Below are 16662 nucleotides of genomic sequence, written 5' to 3' on the forward strand. Positions count from 1 at the left end.
ATCTAGCTAGATTTGGATGAAGTAGCTCAAACAAATCACACTATAGTAACAGTGACTTTAAGTGTTCTAACACTGTCTGTGTCCCATGCTTAAAGACAAAGCCTGATCCAGTTTGGAGCCTTCGAGCCTATAGTTGTTCGGTTCCAGCAAGAGATTCAAACAACAAATTTCAAAAAGAAAGATGAGCTCGTTGAAGATGACAACAAAGGTTGGATAGTTGTGACTCGCCGAAAAAGAAGACAACCAAACTCCACCCAAAAAGAGTCGCATTCCTATCGAAGCTATAGAAGAAGGAACAAGACTCATAAAAAGAAAGGCAAAAAGATGACATGGAAGCCTAATCTTGCTAAGAAATAAGACAAGGACTTTCCTCAATTCTGACGACCGACAACTTTGGCAGAATTTCTCTCAAGAAGCTTTCTCAATAATCATCCAGAGAAACTATCAGAAGTTATTGCATGTCACACTGTCGACATAGTGGAAGTCGACAACAATCATATAACTATCGAAGAAGTCAATGACTCAGAAGAAATGAAGCAAATAACTTCTGTTTTTGATCGTATTAAGCCTTCAAGTGCTCGATCTTTAGTCTTTCAAAGATTGAGTATGGCCATGGTAGGAGAAGAAGACCAATGTCCAACAACTACTTCTACTCGAATTTCAACCTTCAAAAGGCTAAATATATCCACATCAAAGAAAGATCGACCTTTAGCATTTGTTTTTGATCTTCTCAAGATAATAAGCGATCAACATAAAGGATGAAAATCTTGAAGGCGACGTCATTCCATGAAGAAAACAACACTGAAAAGATTCACAGTCATGTCCTTTCACGCATGAAGAGGAAATTTTCTGTTGACATAAGTACAAAAGGTTCCTTGATAGTGAAGCCAAAACTCATCATATTGACGAATCCTACAAATGAAGAGGATGATCAAAACCATTATGAAATAAGAGCTTCTGAAGTTTAAATGAAGAAGCTCCTCATCGCAAGAACCTAAACTGCATGATGCTCCTAGCCTGTATGAGCTTAAAATGTGAATGGCCCAAAAGAAAAAAAAAAAATCTTTGTACGAACTACGTTACGACTTGATCCCTGTCATTATAAAGGGTACGTAGGCAACTTTGAGAAATTTATGTTCAGTCGCGCATAAAAAAACATTCTTTTTGAACTACATTATGACTTGATCTCTATCATTATGAAGGGTACGTAGGCAGCTTGAAAGAAACTTCAAGTTCAATCCAGTTAAAAAAAAAACTTGAACTACGTCATAATTTGATCATTTTCTTTAAGGGTATGAGGACAACTTAAAGAAATTTAAGTTTAGTTCATTAGAAAGTGTACCACAATCACATAAATATGATACTACAAGATTGATATTGATCATCCTCGTAAAAGAATGACACTCCATATTGAAGATGTTCATTCCTATTGAGAGTAACACAATGGATTGAAGAAGTTCATCCTTTGTAAGGAGCTAGCACAATAAATAAAAGGAACACACTTGGAATGCACTTTGCTTCCTCTTCGAAATCAAACTTGGATGCTCTTCCATCTTTAAGTTCAGAGGTTTCATCGATGCTTCATCTTCATGCTCAAGTCTAGAGGCTTTGCAATGCCATCTTCATGCTCAAAGTTGCGAAGTCGAGCTCAATATGAAGATTCATCGATGCTTCGTCAAACTCAAGTGCGGAGGATTTGCCGATGCTTCAAGCTCAAGTGCAGAGGATTCACCGATGCTTCGTCAAGCTCAAATGCGGAGGATTCGTTGATATTTCAAACTCACATGTAGAGGATTCACCGATTCTTCGAGCTCTAAGTGTAGAGGATTCGCCGATGCTTCGTCAAACTAAAATGCGAAGGATTTGCTAATGCTTTGTCAAACTTAAACGCAAAAGTCTCGTCGATGCTTCTCCATCTTCAAGTTCAGAGTTTCCATCGATGTTGCCCCATTTTCAAGTTTAAGATCGGTGTGCATAGCCCCATTTCTATCTTCAAGTTCAAGATTGGCGTGCATGGCCCCATTTTCATCTTCAAGTTCAAGATCGGTGTGCATGGATCTGCTTCAGTTTAAGATTGGTGTGCATGGCTCCACTTCCATCTTCAAGTTCAAGGTCGGTGTGCATAGCTCTGCTCCATCTTCCAGTTCAAGTTCGGTGTGCATAGCTCCGTTCCATCTTTAGGTTCAAGATTGGTGTGCATGGCTCTGCTTCCATTTTCAAGTTTAAGATTGGTGTGCATGGCTCCACTTCCATCTTCAAGTTCAACGTTGGTGCGCATGGATCCGTTCCATCTTCAAGTTCAAGGTTGGGGTGTATGACTCCACATCTTCAAGTTTATGGTCGGTATGCATGGCTCGCTTCACCTCCAAAGTCTGGCATGGCTCGCTTCACCTCTAAAGTCTGGTATTGCTCGCTTCAGCTCCAAAGTCTGGCGTGGCTCGCTTCGGCTCCAAAGTCTGGCGTGGCTCGCTTCGGCTCCAAAGTCTGGCGTGGCTCGCTTCGACTCCAAATTCTGGCGTGGCTCGCTTCGGCTCCAAATTCTGGCGTGGCTCGCTTTGGCTTCAAAGTCTGGCGTGGCTCACTTCGTCTCCAAAGTCTAGTATGGCTCGCTTCGTCTCCAAAGTCTGGCGTGGCTCGCTTCATCTCTAAAGTCCGTCGTGGCTCACTTCGTTTCCAAAGTCCGGCGTCGCTCGCTTCGTCTCCAAAGTCTAGCGTGGCTTACTTCGTCTCCAAAGTTTGGTGCTCGCTTCATCTTTATAGTCTGGCACGACTCGCTTCCTCTCCATAGTCTGGTGGGCTTCGCTTCCTCTCCATGGTCTGGTGCGACTTCGCTTTGTCTTCACAAGTCAAGGCACGACTTCGCTTCGTCTTGACAAGTCAAGGCGTGGCTTTGCTTCATCTTCAGAAATCAAGGCGCGACTTCGCTTCCTCTTCACAAGTCAAGGCGCGACTTCGCTTCATCTTCACAAGTCAAGATGCGACTTCATTTCATCTTCACAAGTCAAGGTGCGGCTTCGCTTCATCTCTAGAATGATGGTGTGACTTCGCTTCATCTCTAAAATGATCGTGCGACTGTTACCCACATAGGGGTCGTATCTAGCAGAATCGTTGTTGGCAGAGCTGACGACCACCCCTGTAAGTTACACAGTTACCTACATATGGGTCGTGTCTAGCAGGAGTCAGATCGTGGTTGGCAAAGCTGACGACCACCCCTACAGGCTATATAGTTACCCACATAGGGGCCGTGTCTAGCAGGAGTTAGATCGTTGTTGGCGAAGCTGACGACCACATCTGCAGGCTACACAGTCACCTACATAGGGGTCGTGTCTAGCAGGAATCAGATCGTTGTTGGCGAAGCTGACGACCGTCCCTGTAGGCTACACAGTCACCCCTATAGGGGCCGTGTCTAGCAAGATTCAGATCGTTATTGGCAGAGTTGACGACCACCCTTGCAGGCTACACAGTCACCCACAAAGGGGTTGTATCTAGCAGGAGTCAGATCGTTGTTGGTGGATCACCCCTGTAGGCTACACAGTCACCCACATAGGGTCCGTGTCTAATAGGAGTCAGATCGTTGTAGGCGGAGCTAATGACCACCCCTACGGGCTACACAGTCGCCCGCATAGGGGCTATGTTTAGCAGGAATCAGATCGTGTTGGTGGAGCTGTCAGTCGCACGTCGAATGCCTCTGCCAGTATATGTGCATATATATATATATATATATGTAAGAAAAAAAAAAGAACCCACCTTTTGTGCAAAGATATGAAGAAGTAGGTGAAATAACTAAGTGCAAGTAATTCATGTAAAAAAGGGGCAAGGGGACAAGTTAGTAAAAAAACAATAAAAGATGAAAGAAACAAAAATAGGTAAGGAAAAAAAGGAAAAGAAAAATAGAAAAATAGAAAAAAAGGAAACAGAAAAGAAAAGGAAAGAAAAGAAAAAAAAAGAAAAAAAAACAAAAAAGTTGGAAGAAGAAGAGAAAAATAAGAAAAAGGAAACTGTAGAAGAAGAGGAGGGATGAAAATAATGGAGAGGTTTGGGGGTCATATTTATAGAGGTTCCCTAAATTCCATAACAAATTAGAAAATCCAAATCAAATAAAGATTTGATTTAAAATATTAAATTTTTATTAAATTTCCTAATTTGATTCCATCCTAATTTCAAATTAAAATAAAAAAAATTTAAATTAAACAAATTTTCTATCTAATTTAATTTTATTAGATGTTGTTCTTAAATTTATCTTCAACTAAGATTTGGACATATTCCAAATTTATTCACAATCAAATTTAAATTGTGGATAAAATCACAAATTAAAATTTGGCCATATTCCAATTTTTATATAAAATCAAATTGTTTAACTTAAATTGTAAATAAAATTTCAAATTAAAATTTGAGCATATTCCAAATTCAAATTTTATCCCAAATCTAAGACTTTTATCCTCAAGCCAAATTATTAAAAATAAAATCTCAAATTAAAATTTGGGTATATTCCAAATTTTATCCCAAATCTAAATCATCAAATCACCACGCTTTTATCCTCAACCCAAATTATTAAGGATAAAATCTCAAATTAGAATTTGGGCATCTTCTAAATTTTATATCAAATTCATCTAAATTTAAGTTTTATCTCTATTTCCAAATCAAGTTGTGGGAAAGATCTAAAATTCATCCCAAATTAAAATTTGATCATATTCCAAATTCAAGTATTTTTATCTTCAATCACACAAAATTGTGGATAAGAAAAAAAATCTCAATTGATCATTTATTAAAATTTGGGCATATCCCAAATTTTATCTTAAATCCAAATCAAATTAAATTGGAACAAAGCTCAAAATTTTTCATAAATTTGACGATATTCTAAATTTTATCCTAAATTCAAGTTAAACTTATGCACTAAATTCATAGTTTGATCGATGCATCAACTAAGGTCAAATTCAAGGACAAATATATTTGGATTTTGATTCCAAGAGATTTATCCACCAATATATGTACATAAATCTCGAAAAGAGCATTTTTATTTACTAAATTAATGACGAAATTCCAAATCATTAAATTTGGGCTCAATTAGAAGTTGACATATGTCCCAAATTGAAGTTGGAGACAAATTTCGATGACGCCACGTGGTTTTATCGTGACCGTTGAATTAGATAAGATTAATTTGACCCAATTTGATATTATTATTTGGGTCAAAGTCCAACTAAGCCCAAAGTTGAATTTGACCCAAATGTCAAATCAAGCTTAAATCCGATTAATTGAGTCCAAAGGCCAGATCTATGGACCAACCAAGTCCAAGTCCAATTAATTGGGCCCAAAGGCCAGGCCCATAGATCAACCAAACCCAAGACCACCTGTGAACTCTATAAATAAAGAAGCACTTCTCATTTGGAGAGGTCAGCATTTTCTACTTTCAGAGAGCCCAAAGAGAATTCATCAAGAAGAGAAGACTCCCTGCAATTCTTCCAAGACTTCACTCTTCCTCTTTTCTTCTTCTTTCTTCTTCAAATTCTTCCAAGACTTCACTCTTCCTCTTTTCTTCTTCTTTCTTCTTCAAGTTAAGCACATTCATCCAACCGAGAGAATCAGAGGATCAAGTACTAGAGATCGAACCACATCGCATCAAATCAATGTCAACATCAACACCAACTCAAGTTCAACCCTACGAAACAAGTTTCCTCAGAAACCTCATGCAAACACTAATCCTCCAAGAAGATCAACAAGCCCAAAGGCCGATCGTCCAAGAAGATCAACAAGCCCGAAGGCCGATGAAGGTCAACAAGCCCAAAGGTTGATCGTACGACAAGCCCAAAAGCCGATCATCGAAGAAGATCAACAAGCCCTTGCCCAAAGGTCGATCATTCAAGAAGATCAACCAGCTTAAAGATTATAGTTTATTTTGAAAGTATCAAAATACTATGTATTAGAGATTGTATTTACTTTCCACAAAATTAATACAAATACAAAGTTCAAGTTTCACGAAATAAATTTCTCTTGAAACCTCGTACGAATAACCTTAACTTAATAAAAGTTAAAAAATACTTTCACGGTTAGTATTGAACAAAAATCATTAATTTTTCGTGACAAAAATAACTTTAAAAATTAAAAAAAATGCTCATATTGATCAATTTGTTTAAAGTTTACTTAAGTTCAAAAAAATCAATTTAAAAATAAATTATATAGATATCCTCACTTTTTTCATATAGGTACTATCATATTTCTCTTAATTTCCAATTCTTAGCTAATGCCAATGTTCTCAACAACCAAAATAAAAACAAAAAATCTAAGTTAAAACATAAAATACCACAAAATTTCACAAAATTCCAAAATCAAAATCTCCTCTTGAAACATACCAAAACGATAAGTAGTCAAATAAAAAAAGTATTTGACTATTTATCGTATATATAGGTAGTCTCATATTTCTCTTAATCTTCTAATTCTTAGCTTACACCAATTTTCTCAACAACCAAAATGCTGCAACGCTAACCCTCATGAAGCGCCTTGGAGAGCAAATTGGAAGGAGTATCTCTTCATGCACATGTATCAAATGGACAGCGATGCGGCGCGCAGGGTAGGACTGCGACGCTTGCCTAGCGACTGTCTTTATGAATGGTGCGGGACACAAGTGTCGTAGCACTTATGCAATGCCGTGCCTCCCCTTGTTCGATTTTACTGTTTTGCCTCCTGTTGGTTGCTAATTGCTCCATTTAAGCCCGAATTGCATCCAAAACTTCGGGTTTCTTTTGCTCGATAATCTATCTAAGAACTAAAATAAATATTAAATTCCTAGAAACTAACATGATTTAGGTTGATACTTTTTTATTTGACTATTTATCGATTTGGTATGTTTCAAGAGGAGATTTTGATTTTGAAATTTTGGTATCTTTAAAATTTTGGTTTCATTTTGGTTGTTGAGAAAATTGATATGAGTTAAAAGTTGAAAAGCTAAGAGAAATATGAGAATAGCTATATGAAAAAAAAAGAGGATATTTATATAATTTATTTTAAAATTGGTTCTTCATGAACTTAAAAAAACATCTTGAACTTTTATTAAGTTAAGGGTATTTTTTATTTTTATTTTTTTAAAAATTTTTAAAGTCATTTTTGTCACGAGGAATTAACGATTCTTGTTCAAATATTAACGGTGGAGGTATTCTTGAACTTTTATTAAGTTAAGGGTATTTTTTGAATGTTTTGAAAGTTCATGGTTATTTTTTAAACAAAACTTTAACGGTTTACATAAAAAACTAACGACAAAGGTATTTTTTGATTTTTTTTTTTTAAAAATTTAAGGATATTTTTTTAAACTTTTGAAAAACATTTTTGACACAAAGTATAAAGTTCAGGGACATTTTTCATAATTTAACCTATTCTAAAATGAAACCCTCCTTTTCTATGCTAGCAACAAGATCTAGCACATGAAGAAGATGTTTTAATTAATTTTTCTAATTTGTGTTTTGAAATTGACTATTGATAGTGTTTAGATTCAATAATTAGTTTAAATTTTATTGAAAATTGATCCTTCAACTAAATCTTGGATATGATAAAAAGAGAATGGACAACTTGATTAGTTCATTGCATATATTGTGGAATTAAAATGACATCATATTTTTTAGAGAGAGAATTGAATATTTGATAAATAAAATTGAAATATAACGTGAAGGCACGTGATAAAAACTAATTTCAACAAATGGAAAAAAGAAGGCAATTATTCATATCATAATGTGGTACATGGAATCTAGTAGAGTCCCATTTAATTTGATAACTTGACCAAACATATTGGCATTCCAAAATTGACGAGCAAAAGAACACTGTAGAAAGAGAGAGTGTATGATCGCCTTCAAGAATAACAAAACAAGTGATAGGAAGATAAAAGAGAGACATCTTCATAATTTTGAATCAATTTGTATCTTATGAAATGAACGCCAAATATGCACGAAAGGTAAAAGGAGAAAATGTATGATATTCAATTATTTACTCCACTCATGTGGCTTTACAAATTTCATTTAAACAGTGGTCCAAGCTAAAGCTCTCAAATCAAAATTGACCACTACTACTTCAATTCTTAAAGCAAAAACATCATATATATATATATATATAATTGTTTTGTTTTATGAGGAAATTGGAATGGCAAAATTAATGCATGGTTTTATCATGTTATATATAAGTAGAGATACTCTACTATTCAAACCTCTTCAAGTAAATTTCTATAGGAGTAGCATTCAAGGCCTTCATGTGGGAAGAAAGCCAATGAAAAACTTTAAACAAATGAATGATGAACCCAAAATGAAGTTGTTTGAAATTTTAGTTTCTTCCTAATAGATTCAACTTAAAAATTACGTTTTATGATTTTAGAGAAGGAAAGAAAATTGAATAACTGACACAAAACCAAACACTAAATCATTTTCTTTCACGTCAACATGAAAAGAATACAAAAAAACATGAATCTAGAAGTGTCTCTGTCAAAGTATGTAAAAGCTAAGACATCTATTGTAGTAATTTCAATACGTCTTGAAATTGATGTTCTAAGTGCAAAAATTATATTCTATTGACAAATTTTCTCAATTATACAAATCTTAAAAAAAAAAAAAAAAAAGAGTACAAAGTACCATTTTTGTCCTATAGGTTAAAATTGATGTCTATTTATCCTAATAATTTATAAGAGTCACATTTAGTTTCTAAGTATCACGGGCTGATTTTATTACAAGTAGAACTTGAGCAACATATTTTAAAACATGTCTTGTATTATGTCAAGCATCATGTTCCATATCAGGCAAAACTTTTTTTTCCTTATTTGGTGATACGTGTAGCATAGATTCGCTGGTTTGTTTTCTTTTTCTTCTTTTTTGAAGATCTTCTCAAGACCGAGCCATATATATTATGCTCTTATTTATTTTTTAGAGTCAATCAATTTAAAATGAGAAAAAAGTATGTCTTAAGGGATTTAGAGATTATTCAAGAAAAATATATACATGCGCTATTTGTGATCTTTGTGCTCCTCATTATTGAGGGTGTTGCCTGTAGTCGTGTAGATTAAACAATTTGCTTATAAGTATTGTAAATAACTTTGAGCGAAAGTGAATGGATCTTACATTGATGGGGTGTCTAAGCCTATTGTATTGAGGAGATCTCATACTAAACTCGGGAGAAACTTATTCGTGAAAATGAGGAGAGCTCACATTTAGAGAGATCAGCCTAAGTTTGTTTTATTGAGGGGATCTCATACAAAGTCTAAAAGAAGTTTTATTGTGGAAATGGGGGAGCTCAAACTTGGGGAAAACTAAGTTAAAACCAAAAAATAGGCTTTATGTGAGTCATTGAAGAGAGAATTTATCATATAAGTATTTTATTGTAATTGCTTAACTCTTTATACAGTAAATTTTCTTTCCATTGGGAATACAACCCTAGAATACGTGATATTGCATTACCGATTTTATTTTTTTTTTAATCTAAGTTGTTATTGTTTGATATTAAGTTATTTTATTTAGAAAAATATTTTAAATGGTGTGGTAGGTCATTTGAGTATCGTGTGGTAAGAGTAAGATGGTTTGGGGGTGAGTATAGATATTAATGATTTGAGAAAAATATATATTTAAATATTAATATGTTGGGAATGACTTTTGGACTTAGGCCCATAATAAAAGTTAGGGGAGTGGCAAAGCTTTGTCCCATATTGGAAAATTTAACAAAGCCTAAAGGGTATAAATACCAAGGCATGCTAGATGTAAGTTTAAAATGTGTTGTTGGTGGAAGCATAACTTCTTCACCACATGTGCGCATCGTCATCGTATGCTTGGGCGAGTGGGTAGGTTCGGGTAATCGTGCTTGCACGAAAAAGAACTACGTTTTTATTACACTTATCCATACAAGTTTATGTTTGTGAACGTTCTTTTTCTTTTTAATAGGTTCATCAGATCTAGGATAGATACAAATCTATACATTCGTATTGTTTTCTCATTCCTTTGTCCCGAGCAAACTTTTCTCCATTCTAGTCCATTTTCTGGTGAGTGCAGGCTTGAATTTAGAGGTTGCGTTAACCTTGGGGAACAATTGGCATAGTGATCAGCATCAAGGTCGCGCCACAATTGCTTTCAGGATAGTGGTTCCCCCACAACGCAACAACTCTTCACGACATATGTTCTAACAATCTGAAAGCAATTATTTTTTGATGTTGATAAAAAATGGTAAGATCTTCCTCAATCTGTCCAAACTCGAACCACTCGATGGAGTGAACTACTGCCGTTGGTCTCAGAAATTATTGATCTTCTTCGAGTAGTTAGAGGTTGATTATATCATCACTACAGAAGTGCCAACTGATACCAACAAGGTGACAAATGTATCTGATCTAGAATACTCCAAGGAACCCTTTATTATTTCTGACCAACCGAAGCAACCCTCCGCTATTGATCCTGATAAATACGAGAAAGAGAACAAAATGATCAGTGACTATCTGTTGAGTCATATGAAAGATTCGATGTTCGATCTTTTCGTTGTCTAAAAGTCAGCAAAGGTAATTTGGAATACGCTGGAGTCCAATATGGAGGAGATAATGAAGACAACAAGAAATACGTCGTTGCTAATTGCTACAATTTTAGATGACGGACAAAAAACCTGTAGTGGAGCAGATTCATGAATACAAAAATTTGGTGGCCAATGTTCTGTCTAAGGGCATGAAGATGTGTAAGGTTCTCCAAGCAAATGTACTACTTGAGAAATTTCCCCCATCCTGGAATGACTACAAAAACCATTTGAAACACAAAAAGAAGAATCATACATTTCTAGAGCTGATTAGTCACATGCGTCCAAAAGAAGCCAACAGGCTAAAAGATAAGCTAATTTCTGGAAATTTGAATTCAATTAATGCTAACTTGGTTGAATCTTCAGTTGTTAACAAAGATAGATTAAAAAATAACAAGAAGCAGTCTTAAAAGTATAAATCCTATCAGAGGGGTTCATTGTTCCAGATCAAGAGCAAAGAATTTGCAAGCTTAATAGGTCCATTTATGGGCTGAAACAAGCATCTAGATCGTGGAATATTAGATTTGATGGTGCGATCAAATCGTTTGGCTTTGATCAAAATGTTGATGAGCCTTGTGTTTACAAGAAAATCATCAATAGCTCAGTAGGTTTCCTGGTATTATATGTGGATGATATCTTACTCATTGGGAATGATATAGGTTTTCTGACTGACATTAAATCGTGGCTAGCCGTCCAATTCCAAATGAAAGATTTGGGAGAGGCGCAGTATGTTCTAGGGATCCAGATCATTCAAGATCGTAAGAACAAGAGGTTAGTCTTCTCTCAGGCATTATACATTGACCAAATGTTAATCAGATACAGGATGCATAATTCCAAGAGGGGTTTATTACCCTTCCGACATGGAATTGTTTTGTATAAAGAGCAGTGTCCTAAGACACCTCAAGAGGTTGAGGAAATGAGACGGATTCCCTATGCTTCGGTTGTTGGAAGCCTTATGTATGCAATGTTATGTACTAGACCTGACATTTGCTATACAGTAGAGATTGTCAGTCATTATCAGTCCAATCCAGGATTAGATCACTGGATGGTGGTCAAAACGATTCTCAAGTATCTTCGAAGAACGAGAGACTATATGCTCGTATATAGAGATAAGGATTTGATCCTTACAGGATACACAGACTGATAGAGATTCTCGGAAATCGACATCAGAGTCAGTGTTCACTCTGAATGGAGGGGTTGTAGTTTGACAAAGTATCAAGCAAGGATACATCGCGGACTCCACTATGGAAGCCGAATACGTAGCCGTTTGTGAAGCTGTTAAAATGGTTATTTGGCTTAGGAAGTTCCTTACAGATTTGAAAGTTGTTCCAAATATGTCTTTGCTGATCACTCTCTATTGTGATAACAGCGAGGCTGTGGCAAATTCTAAGGAACCTCAAAGTCACTGTAGAGGCAAGCATATTGAACGGAAATATCATTTGATCAGGGAGATTGTGCATCGTGGTGATGTGATAGTCACGAAGATTGCGTTGGAGCACAACGTTGCTGATCCGTTTACAAAGGCTTTCACTGCTAAAGTGTTCGAGGGTCATCTGGAGAGTCTGGGTCTACGGGACATGCGACACCTTGTCTAGGACAACTGGGAGATGATACTGGGGTATAGAGAATGCTCTAGTTTATTGTATATTGTACTGTTTTAGGTATTGTACATTAGTCTCCCGAGGCATTAGGACAAGTGGGAGATTGTTAGGATTGGTGTCCTAATCTTCTAGAGTCTCGTAGTTTGTAAATAGTTTGTACACATTGTTATTAATAAAATAAGAGTTATTTATTTGTATTTACTCATATCCAATAAACTAAGATCCGTGGTTATTTTATGTAAACTTAAGCATGTATGTGAGATATACAAGTGGATCATGTCTTAAGTAATAACCTAAAAGGTCTATAGTATAAGGATAAAGGAGGGACACCTTATCCTAGTGACAACACGGATACGACCCGCTTTGTAGATATTTACAAGTGTTGTAAAGTGCTACAAATGGTATGATCCTGATCATTCATGTGAAGACATGTGAGTGGGGGTGTCCTATACAAAGAGTTTGTATAAGACCAGACCATGAGAAGATTAGTCTCTTTATATAACGCCGTTGATAATTGAGACTTACATTTCACTAAACGACCATAGGTGACATGACCTTAATCTTGAGTGTTTTGGGAACTCCTGGTTATGTGGGTGGTCCTTTGATTAGTATGGGTGAGAGTGGCCAGATTGCCAACTTAGCAAGCCTACTTTTTTGGAGATTTGTCTGATTGAGGAGTTGGGAACTCAGTTACACAAGACGGAATTCACTCCTTCCCCGAGGTAGGGGTAAGTAGATAAACTGTTCCCTTAACAGCTGATTTTGGATCTTGAACATAATGGCCACATCCTCTCTTTGGAAGAGAGGACCTAGTCATAATAGGACTATGAGTTATTATTCATTAGAGAAACCAGTTGTACTTAAGGAGTTAGATTAACTACAGGGGCAAAATGGTAAATTGGCCCAACAATACTTACGAGCGATTTATGAAGGGTTATCGCACTGTTGATTGGTTAATATGGACATAGAAATATATCTGTAGTGAGAAGAGTGCAGCTATCGGTCTTTAGTGGAGTGCCCGAAAATTAACGGATGGTGGATCTCGTGACTAAAGAGTTTAGTCAGTTATTCACGTACCATTGGAGCTTCAAGCTACAGGTTCATAAGGTCCCCTTGGTAGCTCAATGGGTTCAAGTTGAGAATCAGATTTTGAGGTTGATTTGAAGTGTGCAAATTAACAAGAAGAAATTCAATTATATAAGATATAATTGGTATGATGTATGAGATATATTAATTGGAGGAATTAATATAAATATGATTTATATTAAGTACCATAAAATAGAAAAAGAACTATGATTTATTTGTTTCATATGATGAAATATTAAAGCTATAGGTTATAAATATAATATGATAAGTTGGTTATCATATTTATTTATAATATGTTTATTATATGATAATTAATTATTTTTCTCTAATAACCAATTGAGTGGAAGGTTATTGGAAGTTTTATGGTAACCATGAGATAAAAAGAAAAATTGTTTTCCAAAACTGGGAGTTGCTTTATTCGGAAAGTTCTCACGGAATAGGCTATCAAGTGAAAATTGTTTTTTACTAAGCGATAGCCATTGAGGGATTGAACGATCGGTTAAGAGTTGACAATACGATCATTGACCTTTGATCGTTGCTACACGATCGATTAGCAAAGTCTATGCGATAGGCTTAATTTACTAAATGATCGAGTATCGTCTATGCGATAGACAACGTTCTTATCTCCCACTTACTCGATCGTCTACTCGAACACATACCTCCTCTCTTCCTCAAGCCAAGATCATACAGAGTCCACAAATCTTAGATTCTCACATCAAGAATACCAAGGTAACACTTGTGGTGGTGTTCTAAACTCAGTTAGTGAATCGAGTTGGACTCGATTGGGGTCGAGGCTTATTTAGACAATCGTTGTGTTCGTGTACGTGTTGTGTGTTGTTCGTTGCGTTCGAGTGTTGTTGTGGACGCATTATAGACTGATCGAGGGATTCTTGAAGAATGGTTCTTCAAAGGTACACATACTCTATCCCTTGATTCTCTTATAGCATGTTGTAATTTCTATTGATGCATAATCTGTATGTTTCCGTTTAAGTATGTAATTATTTGTGTTCAATTTAAATAGAATTTGGAACGATCCCTTCCGCTGCTCATGGAAATCCCCGTTTTAGATTTTCTTCATTTTAAGTATAAAGCAAAAGTAGAGAATCAATTAGATAAGAAATTAAAAAGTTAATGTCAGATAGAGGTGGTGAATATAGTGATAATTCCCTTAAAGAATTTTGTGAATAAAATGATTCATGAATTTACTACATCTTAATCACCACAACAAAATGGTATAACAGAACGTGAAAATAGAACTCTTAAGGAAATGATGAATGCTATGTTGTTAAGTTCTAGATTGTCTGATAATATGTGGGGGGAAGCTGTGCTTTCTGCCTATTTTATTCTTAACAAGGTACCTCACAAAAAGTGAGTAAGTCACTTTATGAACTTTGGAAAGGTTATGTACCTTTCACTTACCTGGGGGTGTGAGGATGTTTGGCTAAGATACCATATCTTGCATTCAAGAAACCTACGTTAGGATCTAAAAAACTTTTGATTGTGTGTTTATTGGTTAAGCTCAAAATAGTGCTACATATAGATTTTTGGGCTTAAATGCTAGATCCATATGTGAATATAGGGATGTAGAATTCTTTGAGCATGTTTTTCCATTGAAAAGGGAAAAAATTGAATATATTAAAACGTCTAATTATGAGAATTTATATGTTTCTATGCATTCTTCGTCTAATAGTATGCATGAAACAAGAAATAATATAGCTTCTGGCATTATGTCTGAAGCTGAAGATGTTAGCACTTCTGATAGATCGCATGATATAAAACCTAGAAGAAGTAAGAGACAAAGAATTGAGAAAATTTTTCGTCCTGATTTTTTTACTACTTGTTTAGTTGAGAGGCCAAATGATATTGACTGTCAATTTGCATATATGTATCAAATAGATAAGGATACTAAAACTTACCAAGAAGCCTTTAAGTTTTGTAGACTCTAGCTTATAAAAGGAAGTTATTAAGAGTGAATTGGGTTCTCTAACCATGAACCAAACTTGGGACTTAGTAGATCTTCCTAAAGAAAGTAAACCTATTAAGTGCAAGTGTATTTTCAAAAAGAAAACAAAGCCAGATGGTTCAATTGAGAGATATAAGGCTAGATTAGTAGTAGTAGGGTATACACAAAAACAAGGTATTGACTACTTTGACACGTATTCCCCTGTAACAAAGATAACTACTATTAGAGCCTTGATTGTACTAATTGCCATCCATGAACTTCGAATTCACCAAATGGATGTAAAAACAATATTCCTCAATGGTAATCTAGAGGAAAAGCTTTATATGATACAACTTGAAGGCTTTACAGTTGTCGGTCAGGAAAATAAAGTATGTAAACTTAAAAATCTTTTTACGGTCTTAAGCAAGTTCCCAAACAATGGTACGAAAAATTCAATTATACTTTAATGACCAATGGGTTTAAGGTAAACTCCTCTAATATGTGTGTTTATTCAAAGTTGTTTGTAGCCGAGTGTGTGATTATGTGTTTGTATGTTGATGATATGCTCATCTTTAGAACAAACATAGAGACAATAAGTAAGACCAAGTTGTTATTATCATCGCATTTTGAAATAAAAGATCTAAGGAAAGTTAAGTATAATTGGTGTTAAAATAAGATAAATTAAAAATAGATTTTCTCTGTGTCAATCACACCACATTGAAAAATTATTAAAGAGATTTGGTTGTTTTGATGATCCTTCTGTAAGAACTCCTTATGATGTTAGTGTAAATCTTAAGAAAAACGAAGGAGATAGTATATCTCAATTTGAATATGCAATGATCATAGGTAGTGTTATGTTTCTAATGAACTATACTAGACCAGATATTGCATATGTTGTGAGTAGATTGATTAAATATATACATAACCCTGATAAGGATCAATGGGTGCTTTTTGTCATTTGTGAGATATCTTAAGGGAAAAATAGACTACTTTTTGCATTTTAATAAATTCCCTGCTGTATTAGGAGGTTATTGGAAAGCAAACTGGGTAATTGAAAATGGCGAGATCAATTCTACTAGTAGATATGTATTTTTACTCGGAGGAGGAGTAATATCACAAAAGTCTGCAAAGAGACTTGTATAGCTAGATCCACCATGGAATCTGAATTTATTGTTCTAGAATTAGCAAGACAAGAGGCTGAATGACGTAGAAGCCTACTAAGGGATGTACCATTGTGAGGGGCATTAGTACCAGTCTTTGTACACTATGATTCACAAGCTACCATAGGTATTGCTAAGAATAGTGTATATAATGGCAAAAGAAGACTATACATCTTAGACATGGAACTGTGAAACAATTGTTAAAGGGAGGAGTCATTTCCTTAGAATATGTGAGGTCTGAGAAGAATTTGGTTGATCCTTTAACCAAAGGACTAACAAGGAAAATACTTTTAGAATCCTTAGCGAACATGGGGCTTAAACCCTTATAGTGATCCATAGACCTTTATCTGGTAGTCTATTG

This window comes from Benincasa hispida, chromosome 7, assembly GCF_027475165.1.
Source record: "Benincasa hispida cultivar pf3 chromosome 7, pf3_genome.v1.1, whole genome shotgun sequence".
NCBI lineage: Eukaryota > Viridiplantae > Streptophyta > Magnoliopsida > Cucurbitales > Cucurbitaceae > Benincasa > Benincasa hispida.